This window comes from Rattus norvegicus, chromosome 2 (genome assembly GCF_021556685.1).
Source record: "Rattus norvegicus strain SHRSP/BbbUtx chromosome 2, alternate assembly SHRSP_T2T, whole genome shotgun sequence".
Lineage (NCBI taxonomy): Eukaryota > Metazoa > Chordata > Mammalia > Rodentia > Muridae > Rattus > Rattus norvegicus.
The window spans coordinates 1,834,876-1,847,532 of NC_141535.1; the positions used below are offsets into that span (position 1 = coordinate 1,834,876).

A 12,657-nucleotide genomic window follows, 5' to 3' on the forward strand; every position below is an offset into this window, starting at 1 on the left:
AGATATTCTCATTCAAACCACCATATTTCCCTCCCAGGCTCCAAAGGCCATTGTTATAATATGAAGTATATTTAATCCTACTTCAGATGTCCCCATGGTCTCCCACAGTCTCGATAAAACCCTGTGAATTTGAAAAGTGAATTAATTTCAACATAAAATGGAAAAGATATATATTACTATTTCCTAAAAGGAGGAATGGGGGCATAGACAGAAAACGCTGGACCAAGAAAGACTGATAAGGCAGCATGTAAACAACAAGTCCCCTAGGTCAGACTTCCCACCTGTGGGTCATGGCCCATTTACAGGGGCTCCCTAAGTCCATCTGTAAACATATATTTACATTATGATTCATGACAGTAGCAAAATTACAGTTATAAAGTAGCAACAAAGATAATTTTATGGTTGGGGTTCACCACAACATAAGGAATTGTATTGAAGGGTCACAGCATTAGGAAGGTTGAGAACCAGGGCTCTAGCTTAATATCTGATATCAGAGGCTTATATGGCACCATCCCTCCATCTTTCTGCCTGTATAATATATCTCTTCCCGGCTGATTCTATCCCATGTAAGCAACTCTCCCTGGCAGAAATCACAGCTTTGGCGCTTCCAACACCTTGGAGTCTGTACAAGTATCCCAGGCTTCACTTCATTTCTCAGGGTCTTCATGCAGGAACTCAGGATTAGGGATGGCCCTGAGGTCCTTTGGGGTGCATGCTTGTGTTTTCCTAGAGAAAGATCTGTTTTTTCTTGCTTGTGAAAGGGTACATTCATAGCAGAGAACATTTTTAGATTTGACAAAGAAGGTCAGGAAAGGGCCATAATTGTCAGTCTAGAAAGGGTATCACCGAATTACACCTTTGTATTGGTTGCCTCTTCTGCCAGCTCTATCTACTCTTCCTGGGTCTAGTCTCTGGAATGAATGAGTAGTTTGTCTTGTGGGTTGGAAATTTTAATTTTTATATAGTTTTAGCTATGAACTCCCTGTCTGAAGACTTATCTGCTGTGATGATTTGAATAGGAATGACCACCATAGACTCATATACTTGAATGCTTGTCGTATAAGGAGTGGCACATTTAAGAAGTGGGTCCTTGTTGGAGTATGTGTGGCCATGTTGGAGGAAGTGGGTCTCTGGGAAAGTGGGCTGTGAGGTCTTTATATTCAAGCTATGACCAGTGTCGACACAGTCTCCTGCTCCTGCCTTCAGATGAAGATGTAGAACTCTCAGCTCCTTCTCCAGCAGGATGCCTCCCTAAATGCTGCTGTGCTTCCGGCCATGGTGATAATGGACTAAATTCCTGAGAGTGTAAGCCAGCCCAATGTCAGTTTTCCTTATCAAAGTTGACTCAGTAACAGTGTCTCTTCACAGCAATAAAACTGTAAGACACCTATTCACCTCCTTTTGTTTGCCCAGTGAGATTGTTCCATCTGTTTCTGGCCCCCAATTATTTATTTATTTAATTAATTTTATTTCCCTTTTTTTTACACCAAATAATATCTTTCTGAGTTTTCATTTACCCAATCTAGATTTATTCCTTTCTGATCATTTTAGCACTTGTCTTTCTTTATTGAGTATTACTACCCAAATTTTTCTTAATTTTCAGTCTTCTTGATGGTCATAGTTGTGTATGTTTGTCCCCAATTGACCGCAAATTGCTGTCAATATGTATGTCAGTGTCATGTTTTTAACCCATGCAGTTGACTGATACATATTTGTCATTTAAGATCTCTTCATATATCACTGTGCTTGATTGCCTGGTTGTCTTCGTACTGGTTTAGATGAATTCACCTTGTTTCTCTGGGTCCATGGCTAATCAATTTATTTATTTATTTATTTATTTATTTATTTATTTATTTATTTATTTATTTATTTACATGAGTACACTGTTGCTTTCTTCAGACACATCATGATAGGTCATCAGATCCCATTACAGATGGTTGTGAGCCACCGTGTGGTTGTTGGGAATTGCATTCAGGACCTCTTATCCACTGAGCTATCTCTCCTGCCCAGGTCCATGCCTCTTAAGGTATGTGCAATGTTAGCCCTCTTTAGTCCTTACTATTGTTCCTTGTTATATAGACACAAGGTAAAGCTACATTTTCATTACTGTATTAATTGTACTGTTGTTGGCTCTGTCATGACTGAATCTAAGTATTTTATTTATTCATTGAGTTAAAGTTAAGTACTAATCAATCAAGATATTTGCTTAACGAGAGCAGATCTTACTGTATATACTTACAAGTTTTGGTGGTAAAGTGTTACATCAGAGTGGATCCTGGTACAGCTTTTAGAGTTAGCCTATAGAAAATGCAAAAATTTTCTTCTGAAAGGAAAATTATACGAATTTAAGGTTTAAAAATATAAAATTAAAAGAGTAAGCCCCAAAAGCCACAGACTCAGGGCTAAGCCCTGCCGCCAGGAATAGCAGGCCATAAAGATGAAGAAAAGGAATACAAGAACCAGCTCAGGCTATCAATGACTGACCCATAAACCATCCAAAGACATCCCCCCGGCTTACTCAGAGTCATACTTTAACCAGATGTCCTCCAGACCCTGATAAGCCCCTACTTGTGCTTTTCAGCCATTGTGTCTTGCAGAGAGCATTCCAGGAAACCGAATAGCCCAAGGCTAACCAGAGGTGTTTCAAATACAGATGCTTCATCAATTTTGACAAACTTTTACCCAACCGTTCTCCTGATTTAGTAGCTCTGTTCCAGGAACCAGGGGGCCATAAAACCTTTTGGCGTCCCCTTATCTCCTAGAACCATAAAACAATCCTGTAACTTGTGGTACATTCCCCTTTGACATCCCCCCATCCCCTGGTGCTCACAGCCTCTGCCTTTAAATACTCTTTCTCCCAGCCTCTCCAGGTAGACACCTCTGTCTCCTGCGGGAATAGGTCTCCATAATAAACCTCGCCTTTGTTTATTACATCCAAAATGGTCTCTCTGGGTCTGGGGTCCACGATTTCCCAAGACTTGAGTAAGGGTCTCTCTGCGTGAGATCTTTCACATCAACATACCTTGGCAAATTTAATATTTTAGATTTTGGTCATATATACTCTGAGAAGCTAAGAATGTTAAAAACAAAATCACTGCTTTTTATATTCACTGCTTAAGAAACTCCTCAATTCAGGGGTTGGGTATTTAGCTCAGTGGCAGAGCGCTTGCCTAGGAAGTGCAAGGCCCTGGGTTCGATCCCCAGTTCCGAAAAAAAGAACCAAAAAAAAAAAAAAAAAAAAAGAAACTCCTCAATTCTCTATAGCACCTTATGTGGTAAAAAGGGAAGGAGGAAAAGAGTGCAGTGGTACTATTTCAATTCTTATATTTGGTCTAAAGTTTCTTCTGGTGTTTGTTTTAGGACATTAAGGTCCTTTTGGGTTCTTTCACTAGTAGTGAGGGGCTGACTGTACAAAGACCCTTGGCTTTTGTGTTTTGAGCCCTTTAGGTCTTTTGACTGTCCTGTATAGCCTTCAGCCTGTGTATTGATCTTACACAGCCTGCAGTGTAAGCAGTTGAGAGAGCTGGTCTTGCTGCCTGTGTCCTGTGCCCTGTTTAGAAGTGGAGGGATGTTGGAAATCAAAGTGTGCATGGGAAGGTTGACTTGGGAGAGAGATGCCTAGACCAGCCCATTGTTATCTGTGAGAAAGCTTTGGAAAGATACCTGCTGTGTTTTCAGTTGCTAATTTTCAGTTGTGAAGGCCTCATCTCAGGCAATCTTGACTTCTTGTCCTTTTTTTTCTCTGAGACTCAGGGAACCCCAACTATGTTGTGGCATTGGCACCACCTTGTGTCCCAGCTCAGGGCTGGTGTGCTACCTCTGGTTGCCTAGGTTTGCTTGGGGCTTGGGCAGGGAGCATCTCAGTTAGCTCTCTGTACACCCTTTAGATTCATGCTTAATTTCCACCCTGAAGCAGCTTTAGAGTGAAGACCTAGTTGTTAATATTCAGTGGATGGGGGTGGATTTCTGTATCGGGTTACTTCGGTTCTAACCCAGACATGGGTTTGTCAATTTGTTACTAAAATTTCCAACCCTAACAGCCCATGTAAAAGACACACAATCCAAATATTTTAATTATAAGTTATATGCCTAGATTGGGTATATCTAATACAATACTAACTTATTTCCCAATTCTAAGACTCCTTATTACTTCCGGTTTCTCCCAGCCACATTATTCTGGTGCATAGTGGCTTCCTTCTCTCCCATTCCTTCATTTTTTTTCTCCTTTTACCTGCCACCCCCTCCTGAGCCTCCAGTCCCACCTTTTGTATCTACAGTTTACTCGTAAGATCTCAGTTTTCAGTACAAAATCCAATAATGTTAGTTGTTTAAATGTGTGTCTTACTATATTTCTTACACATCTGTTTTCCAAATGTGGGTTGGTCTGGTGTGCTGTACCAGCATAGAGTATTCATAGTTAACAGTGTATTTTCTTGCCACCAATACATGAATTTTTGTTGGATATGCTAAAGAGTCATAATCGTTTTACACAGGAAAGCTAATTGTCAGAATTTTATTTTGTTTTTGAGTCAGGGTTTTTTGTATAGCCCTGGCTCTCCTGGAACTCACTTTGTAGACCAGGCTGCCTTCAAACTTACAGAGATGTGCCTGTCCTCTGTCTCTGAATGCTACGGTTTAAGTCCTGTGCCCAGCTTGATATTTTTCTTTCTTTCTTGCATTCTCTCTCTCTCTTTTTTTTCCCCAGTCAATGGATTTTATTTGGTCACAGGGTCACAGGCCAGGTATGGCCCCAGCTTTATTTGACCTTCTTCTTTGGTGCTCAGGTTGTTGGAGTGGCTGAACTTCTTGTAGCAGTAGACTACACTGTGTGCAGGCATGAGTCGCAATGTGGCAGATCATCTTGTCACAATTGTAATTCTGGACAAAGTGACAAAGGGATGAATCGGTGATGCCACTGTGCAGACGCAGCACCAGATACAAGTTGTACTCTTTCTGGATGTTGTAGTTGGACATGGTGTGGCCATCCTCCAACTGTTTGCCAGCGAATATCTGCTCTGCTGGTCGGTGGGATGCCTTCCTTTTCTTGGATCATTATTGATGGTGTCACTGGGCTCAATCTCAAGAGTAATGGTCTTGCCCATTAGGGTCTTCATGAAGATCTGCACGTTGGCATCTGCCACTTGGCCACCTTGTTGAAAAGAAAGAGTGTTTGTGGTTTTTGGGTTTTTTTGTTTGTTTGTTTTGTTTTTTCTTTTAATACTTAGATCTTTTTTTTTGACTTTTCGGTGTTTGTTGAGGGCTGGTATAATTTGCATTTTAAATATATTTACCTGGATCTTCACTGCTTGCTCTGTCCTTTACCTTAACAGGCAGGTATCCTTTGATTTGGGACTGAATAGACTTTTTTTAAATGTTTCCAGTCTCTGTTCAGCTTTCACTGGCCTTTTATGTGTCAGTTTTTCACAGAATTGGCTGTCACAGTGCATGAAAGATTTGGCCAGAGTTTGAGACAAGTAGAAATGGGTGGCAGTTTTAGGACCTGTATATCATATTTTGGAACACCAGGGGGATTATTAGAAGTAATATTATTGGGGGCTGGGGATTTAGCTCAGTGGTAGAGCGCTTACCTAGGAAGCGCAAGGCCCTGGGTTCGGTCCCCAGCTCCGAAAAAAAAGAACAAAAAAAAAAAAAGAAGTAATATTATTATAAAGAATTGTTATCCTGATAGTTGGGTTATAATAATCCTTATTAACAATCTCTGGTTATTCTAAGTCAGTAATTTTCCTTATGAGATAATATTTACTTTCATCTCCATAAATATAATAGTCATGTGGCAGAACTAGTAACAGCTAATGAAGAAAGAAAAATTCCCTGTATATATAGACTTTGGTTTTTTTGTGAACTTCTTTTTGAAATATGTCGAATTATAACAGCAGTATTGTTGGTATCAGGAATTGCCTTGAGCAGCAACACTATTTGGTAACTGTTGACATGGAAACAGCCCTACTTTCCCAGTATTCCTTTGGTCCAAATACCAACGCCACGTGGGAGTAGTTATGTCATATTCCAAATGAAAGGCAGACTTCTTCTGCCCTCATGCTCTCTCTTCTCTTCATTCTTTTCTCTTCTTTCTCTCGCCCCTTTCCCTTGTCTTGTTCTCCCATTAAATCTCACCAAGTGGAACTGTGTTAGTTTTGTGTGCTCTATTTTGATGGGTGTGGTGGGTACTTTATTACAAAGAGATTTTAATAACAACAAGTATGATAATTTAAGAGCTTGGAAATCAGACTGACTGGAAATAAATTCCAATTTGGGCACTCACCAGCTGTTGAACTTATATTACTAATATAAAAGTTGTGGGTGATAGTAATTGTTCCCTATAGTGTTGTGAGAATTAATCTAACTCCTTGTGTTTTATTACTTATCAACAACATTGGCTAGTAGTAGCCATTGTAATTGTTTCATTAAATAAAGTTTGTAGAGTTGTGCAGAATGGAGTTTATCAAAGCTAAATAGGTGAAACTACACATAACTAAATTGTATAATAAGATTTATCTTATAAAGTTATAATCTTAAAGGAAGAAGGTTAGAATGTAGAACAGGAAATAATGCTATGGTATTGTTAGAAGTGATTTAACATTCTATCAGAAAACTGAAGAAATGGAAATTCATCTATAAGTTGGCATACAGTCCATAATATATCCTATATTATGTTAACATTATTCTTAAATGTGATTTTTTAAAATTGACTAAATATGTTTTTAATGAGAAGAATTAATTTGAATGCTGTTTTTTTTCCGTTTAGGCAATATGTCAGTATTGAGGGCACCCAGACATCAGAGCTCTGGAAGGCATGTTGATACTGTTTTCTTCTTTGTCTCCTGGGTGTAAGAAGTATAACAGATCTTAAAGATCTGTATTCTTGTTTGTTTAAAAAAATTGATACATAAGAGAGAGTGTGTATGTGTGTGTGTATGTGTCTGTGTGTGTGTCTGTGTGTGTGTGTCTGTGTGTGTGTATCTGAAATGATAACAATATATTCTTTGGAAAGTATTTTGTTCTTTCTCAATTAAATTTATTCATTTGTTCAAATTGGCTACCCCTTATTATCACAGGTATTGAGAAATTAGAATACTACTGCTTTAGTGTATGTTGAAATATACAGAGAAGTGTATGTTAAATTGAGGACTCTGTTATCTCACATAGATGAGAGTTTCTGGATATTTTCTATATCTTTTTATTGTTCATTAAGGGGAATTTTCTGCTATACTGTGTCTTCAGACTTTCTCTTCTGTTCAAATAACTCCTCCCTTAATGTAGGTAAACATACTAATTTCTGGGTTTTGGATAATTCTGTATCATTGAGTTGAGTCAACTGGGCAGTCTGTTTTGCAAATGAAATTTCAGGTTTCTGTGTGTACTACTTACTAGTATTAGAAGCATTTATTTAGCATTTTTCTTTTTATTTCTGGACAAGATAGCTACATTTGCAGTTTTGTTTGAAAGTCAGTTTTTCTCTTATGTGAAAATACTAGAAAATTCTAGATTCCCAACAAGGCTTTAGTTGGGAAGTATACCTATACCTAGGTAGTTTTGACTCAGCTCTGAAAGGGATTTTTTGAATGTAAAGGAATTGATTTTAGGCTAGGGACACCTACCTTCTGGTCTACTGTTCTTTTGTCTGGCTTCTGCAGTGAGGCAGGAGAGCTTTGTGTGTTATATTTTCTTTGTTCTGAGCCCCTTGCTCTCTAAACCTATTTATACCTGCTTATACCAGAATTACAAAAGTCTGATTGTAGTTTTTTGTCTCATTTTCTTCTCCTACAATCTGAACCTGGTATCCGAGTGGCCTCCTTTTCATTGTAAGAAATCAAAGGCCACAGAAAACTGACTCTGCAGCTGTTAGATTGAGTCAGTTCATCAAATCCGTGTTTGGTCTCCAAAGCTTTTAATCCTAGCAGGTGAAACTCTATGAGTTCCCGGCCAGCCTGGTCTACATAGAACACCTTTTCATCCTCATGCTAACCCCCAGCTGGAGTGGCATTATTACCAGAATAAACTGAAAGGAAAAGCAGGTGCACATAAGTTCTTTAAAGCAATAGTCCTCCCATGGATGGTCTCTGAATGTTGGTGTTGGTGTTGGTGCATTAGAAGTAAAAGTAGAATTGGAATAATTAACTCTTTGAAGGCTTTAAGAATGTTAGTGACTGTAGAGAGAGTATCTTGTGTATTTGTATGGATATATTACCTTTCAGTTAAAAAAAAATTATGGCCTATAGGAAAGGGTAGAATAGAAGGTGGGACATCCGGGAGGCAGAAAGAATTCTGGGATAGAGCCAGGTCGGAGAGATTTGCCCTGGAAAATGTGACCAGACAGACTCGTGGTTCCTGAGCACAGGTAATGAGCCACATGGCAGTATGTAGATTTGAGTAAGTGGGTTAGAATTTGTCAGAGAATAGTCTAGCTCTATGGCCAAGGTATTTGTTAATATATTTTGAGTCTCCGTCTTATTTCTGGGAGCATGGGGCTGAGAAGAAGCACCAGGTCCAAACTTCTACAAGTGACAACATGAATCCAAACAAAATCTAAATTTGAGCAATGACCAGTGTATAGTTTTGGTTTCTGGAACTGGAGGATGATGTTCACCTCCCAACTTAGGTTGGGAGTGAAAGCATGATTTTTTCACATTAACTAGATGAGCTATTAGCGATGTGGCTTATGTCACCGTGCAGACACTGATGTTTATTTTCTTCAGTATTTTTTAGAACTTAAAAGCAGACACCATGGTACCTAATCTCAGCTTTCAGGAGATACACCAAGAGAACAGAACTTTCAAGGGAAGGCTACAGAGCAGGGAACCCCGACTCAAGGAACGACACAACCATTATTGTAACCAGAGTCTAAATGCCTCATTTGAGTGAGCTGGTTTCTTAGAAAAAATATTTCCATAACTGTCTTGCAAAATTAGTCTCTTTACAATCACAAGATCTTCACTTGTTTTAATACCCTGCATTACAGTTCCAAAGAAATTGGCAAGTCTTTCCGATTTGTTTCCTTGTAGAATAAATTGTAAAACCATAAATACTAAAAAACATCATTGTTTTAAGAACACATTAACGAGAAGAAAGACATATACCACAGTGGAAAGGATCTAGATTTTGGTTTTGTCCCAGTTGCTTCTGTTTCCTGTTTTGTCAGATTTAAAAAAAAAACAATGGTTATTTTAGAAACGACCCTGTTGAGGCAAAACAGAATCTGGCCATCTGGATTTCTTTTCTGGAATTAGTCTTTCTTAGTTGCCATCATCTCCTTACACGGTGCACCAGGAAGGGTGATTGTAGACACACATTAATATTTTATATGTGTATCAGTTTTTCAAGTATTCTAGGGCTCTTATTAGCTGTTAAATGTTTTCAGAAAATTTTTATATTAGTGATTTGTGTTAGTAGATCTTGGGATAACTTCCTGAACTTGTTGAGTCTTTGTTTTATTGTTTGTGGTCAGTTTCTTCAGCATACTTGTGTACCAGGTTGATTTTTCTTTCTGAATTTCCTTCTTTGTATTATTAAATATATAAAAATTTAAATTCTAGAAAGCAAGGGATGTGTAACTGAAGGAAGTACACAGTACGTGCCCCATGCTGAACACTAAGAAAATACTGAGTGAACATCTGTCAAAATGAGGGAAAAAAAACTGTTGTGCATGTTTGGTGGTGTTTCTAAGTTCCTTTGTTGCTCAGTCTGGTGGGTAGACTCCGTGTCAGCTGCTTGTTTTAATAGTCTCCATCTAGATTTTGACCTGGATAGGTGCTTGTTCTTTGAAAGTAGCAGGAAACTAATCTTCTTTTGTCTTGCTTTCCATCACTGGCTGGCCAAGCATGGTTTTGCAGCAGAATATTTTCTTTGCTTACTTAATTAGCTGCATCTTAGTAGCCACTGGATTTTTAAAATATTTAACATCCTTTTATAATTCATATCTTCTTCATTTCTTTTGGATGGGCCACCAGAAGTCAAATATTAGAGGAAATGTTTAAGTTCCACAAAATGAAATACTCCTTTCCTTTAAAAAAGTGGTCATAATACCTTGATACTATATTCTTGTTTTAACTTTATGACATTCATTTTTGTACTTAAGGTCTTTGACCCATTTGAAGCCTGTAAAAGTATTTGCTAGATATAAAATGACTAGATTGTCTTTTATTAAATTACAGCCAAACCTGTGCCTAAAACTCCTTTTCCAATGCCTTTCTTCTACTTTTTTCCAATATCACATTCTCTAAGTCATTATTAGACATCGCACAAAAGTTAAATGTACTAAGAGTCATTTTAGAAGTTAGTATCTTTGACTTCTACACATTAGCTCTATAAAAATTAGGTCTAATATTGACTTGTATTGTTAGATAAAGCATCTTTCGTGTTTTTTGGAAACTGATTTCTTGTTCCTTATATTAAGAAATTAGGTCAATGTAACCAGGGCATTTGATCCACCTGTGACTTCCTTTGTGTGCTGTTTCCTGAATCATCTCTTTGATGATTCCGTTTAGAGCTATTTAATCTCTCCACATGTTTGGGGCCTTTTACAAACCCTTCCTGCATTCTCAGGATGCAGATGTTTTCTTCCCTGTTAGCAACTTTACTTTTCATTCTGCAGGAGCAACAGTTTAAATTCTATTAGTCACAGACTGACTCTCAGAGATTTCTCTTTCACTATCTTGTGTCCTGGTCTCTGATTTCTCCAACGATTCCTCCACATCCTTTCTACATGTGCTTGTCTAGTTTGCCCTCCAGTGAGGACCGTGTATCCTTGCATTTACATGAATCTCACATAGAGTAGCTCACTCTGCTTGTGGAGAGACCCATAAACTCTGCTGCACTGTGGAACAGGTCAGCTAGCCCAGTGAAGAGGAACACTCTGGTGTTGCCTCTCAGTCCACGGCAGTGGGGGTGCATGGCCCACACTCGGCGCTCAAAGATGAACTAGAGATGTTACTCAACGGACAATTTTCTGAGGGAGCAAAGCTTAAGTTACTGGGGGGTTGGCACTCTGTATGATCAGCGAAAAACCTATGAACTCTTAACTCCTTGGGGTCAGTGAGAAAGACCAGGGAAGAGAGAAAATTCACACAAACACACACACACACACACACTCACACACACACACACACACACACACACACACACACACACACACACACACACACACAGAGTTGATGGTAGAAGGAACAGTGTTCCAGCTCATCATACACAAGCCTTAACAGATACACATGGTTGATGGATGCCCTAACCCTTGTGCTTTATTCTTTGTTCCATCACTTATATATCCCAGCCAAATCTTTCAAGCATCATTAAATTGCAATTGTTTTAGTTTCTTCTACACAAAGACAGGAGTAATTATTTCATTATTTATCCTTAAAAAGTATTCTTAAAAGACTCACAGATCTGACCACTTATATAAAAATCAGTCATATCTTACTTTAAATCCTCAGAATGAGTATCTACTCAAGAGCAATTCTTAATAAATCTCATCAGGAAGCTGAGGGCAAAAATGTGCATAAGAAATCAATTGTTAATGCCAGATATGTTGGCCAGTGAGTGATTTGAGGCCCCTTAGAGTTTTCCCATAATTCTTAGATTATGAGGAACATGCTGGCAGTGAACAGAGCAGAACTCCATAACAGCATCAAGTCCTCAGGACACATAGCTCTCAGAACACATAGTCCTTGGAGCTGTCACACTGAGTAACACCCACAGGACTGTGGTAATGGGGGGGGGGCGTGTGGGGGGGAGGAGGGTGCATACTAGATCCTATCTCCATTTTAAAGTTGATAAATAGTTTATTTTATTTACATGAAAAATGCATGGAGCTTGGGATTTGCTTCTCAATAACTTAAGAGGTTTCTTATTTGTTTGTAGTTCTCTGTGGTGATGTGAATGTTAAGAAACTCTCAGAAGCCACTGAGTACTAACAGAGTATTGTTTATTCTTCTGCTCTTAACAAGAGGGCAAGAAACACCTGTAGCTGTTTCTTAAGCAGGAATATGTTCAGTGAATTTCTTTAGTGTTTTACAGTTTTCATGGCACACATTCCTTTGTCATATTTAGTTCAAGTATTTTGTTGTTGTTTTGTTTTAGTTTCTTGAGAATAGTATTGTCTCCTTGCTTTCTGTGTTTGTCTTTTGCATATTAAAAAGGATACTGATTCCTGTGCTTTAACTCTGTGTTTTTCAACTTTTATCAATATTTATCAGCTCTAGGAGTTTTTTTTATGCTTTAGTTTTTATGTATAGAATCTTAAAACCTGAAAATAAACATATATTGATTTCTTCCCTTCTCATTTGTATTTGCTTCATTACTTGACTTGTTTAATTACTTGACCTAACACTGTAAGAAGTATGTTGAGAAGTGAGAAGAGTGAACATCCTTGTCTTGGTCCTGATTCCAACACAAATACTTTGAATTCTTCCCTCTTTTGGGTGACTTTTGCTGTATATTGCCTTTATCAAGTTGAGATAAACCCCCTGTATCCCTATTCTCTGCAAGACTTTCCTCACAAATGGAGGCTGTATTTTATCACAGGTCTTTTATGTATGCAATAGGGTGGTACTTGTACTTATGTGGTAGATTATGTTAATTCTCATGTATTGAAGCTTTCCTCCATCTCTGGGATGAAGTTGCCTTAAGCCTAATGGGAAATAT

General features: G+C 38.3%; 2 pseudogenes across 1 annotated transcript in view; one reads left to right on the plus strand and one right to left on the minus strand.

Moving 5' to 3' along the window:
* The window catches only part of Nid2-ps7 (nidogen 2, pseudogene 7), a 54,677-nt pseudogene extending 49,703 nt beyond the window's left edge, over window positions 1-4,974 (minus strand). Inside the window, exon 1 of the transcript XR_015678289.1 lies at window positions 4,804-4,974. The product of XR_015678289.1 is annotated as a nidogen 2, pseudogene 7, transcript variant X2 (transcript). The remainder of the gene's footprint in view (window positions 1-4,803) is intronic.
* LOC148006609 (uncharacterized) overlaps window positions 1-12,657 on the plus strand; it is a 2,902,548-nt pseudogene that overhangs the window by 1,785,600 nt on the left and 1,104,291 nt on the right.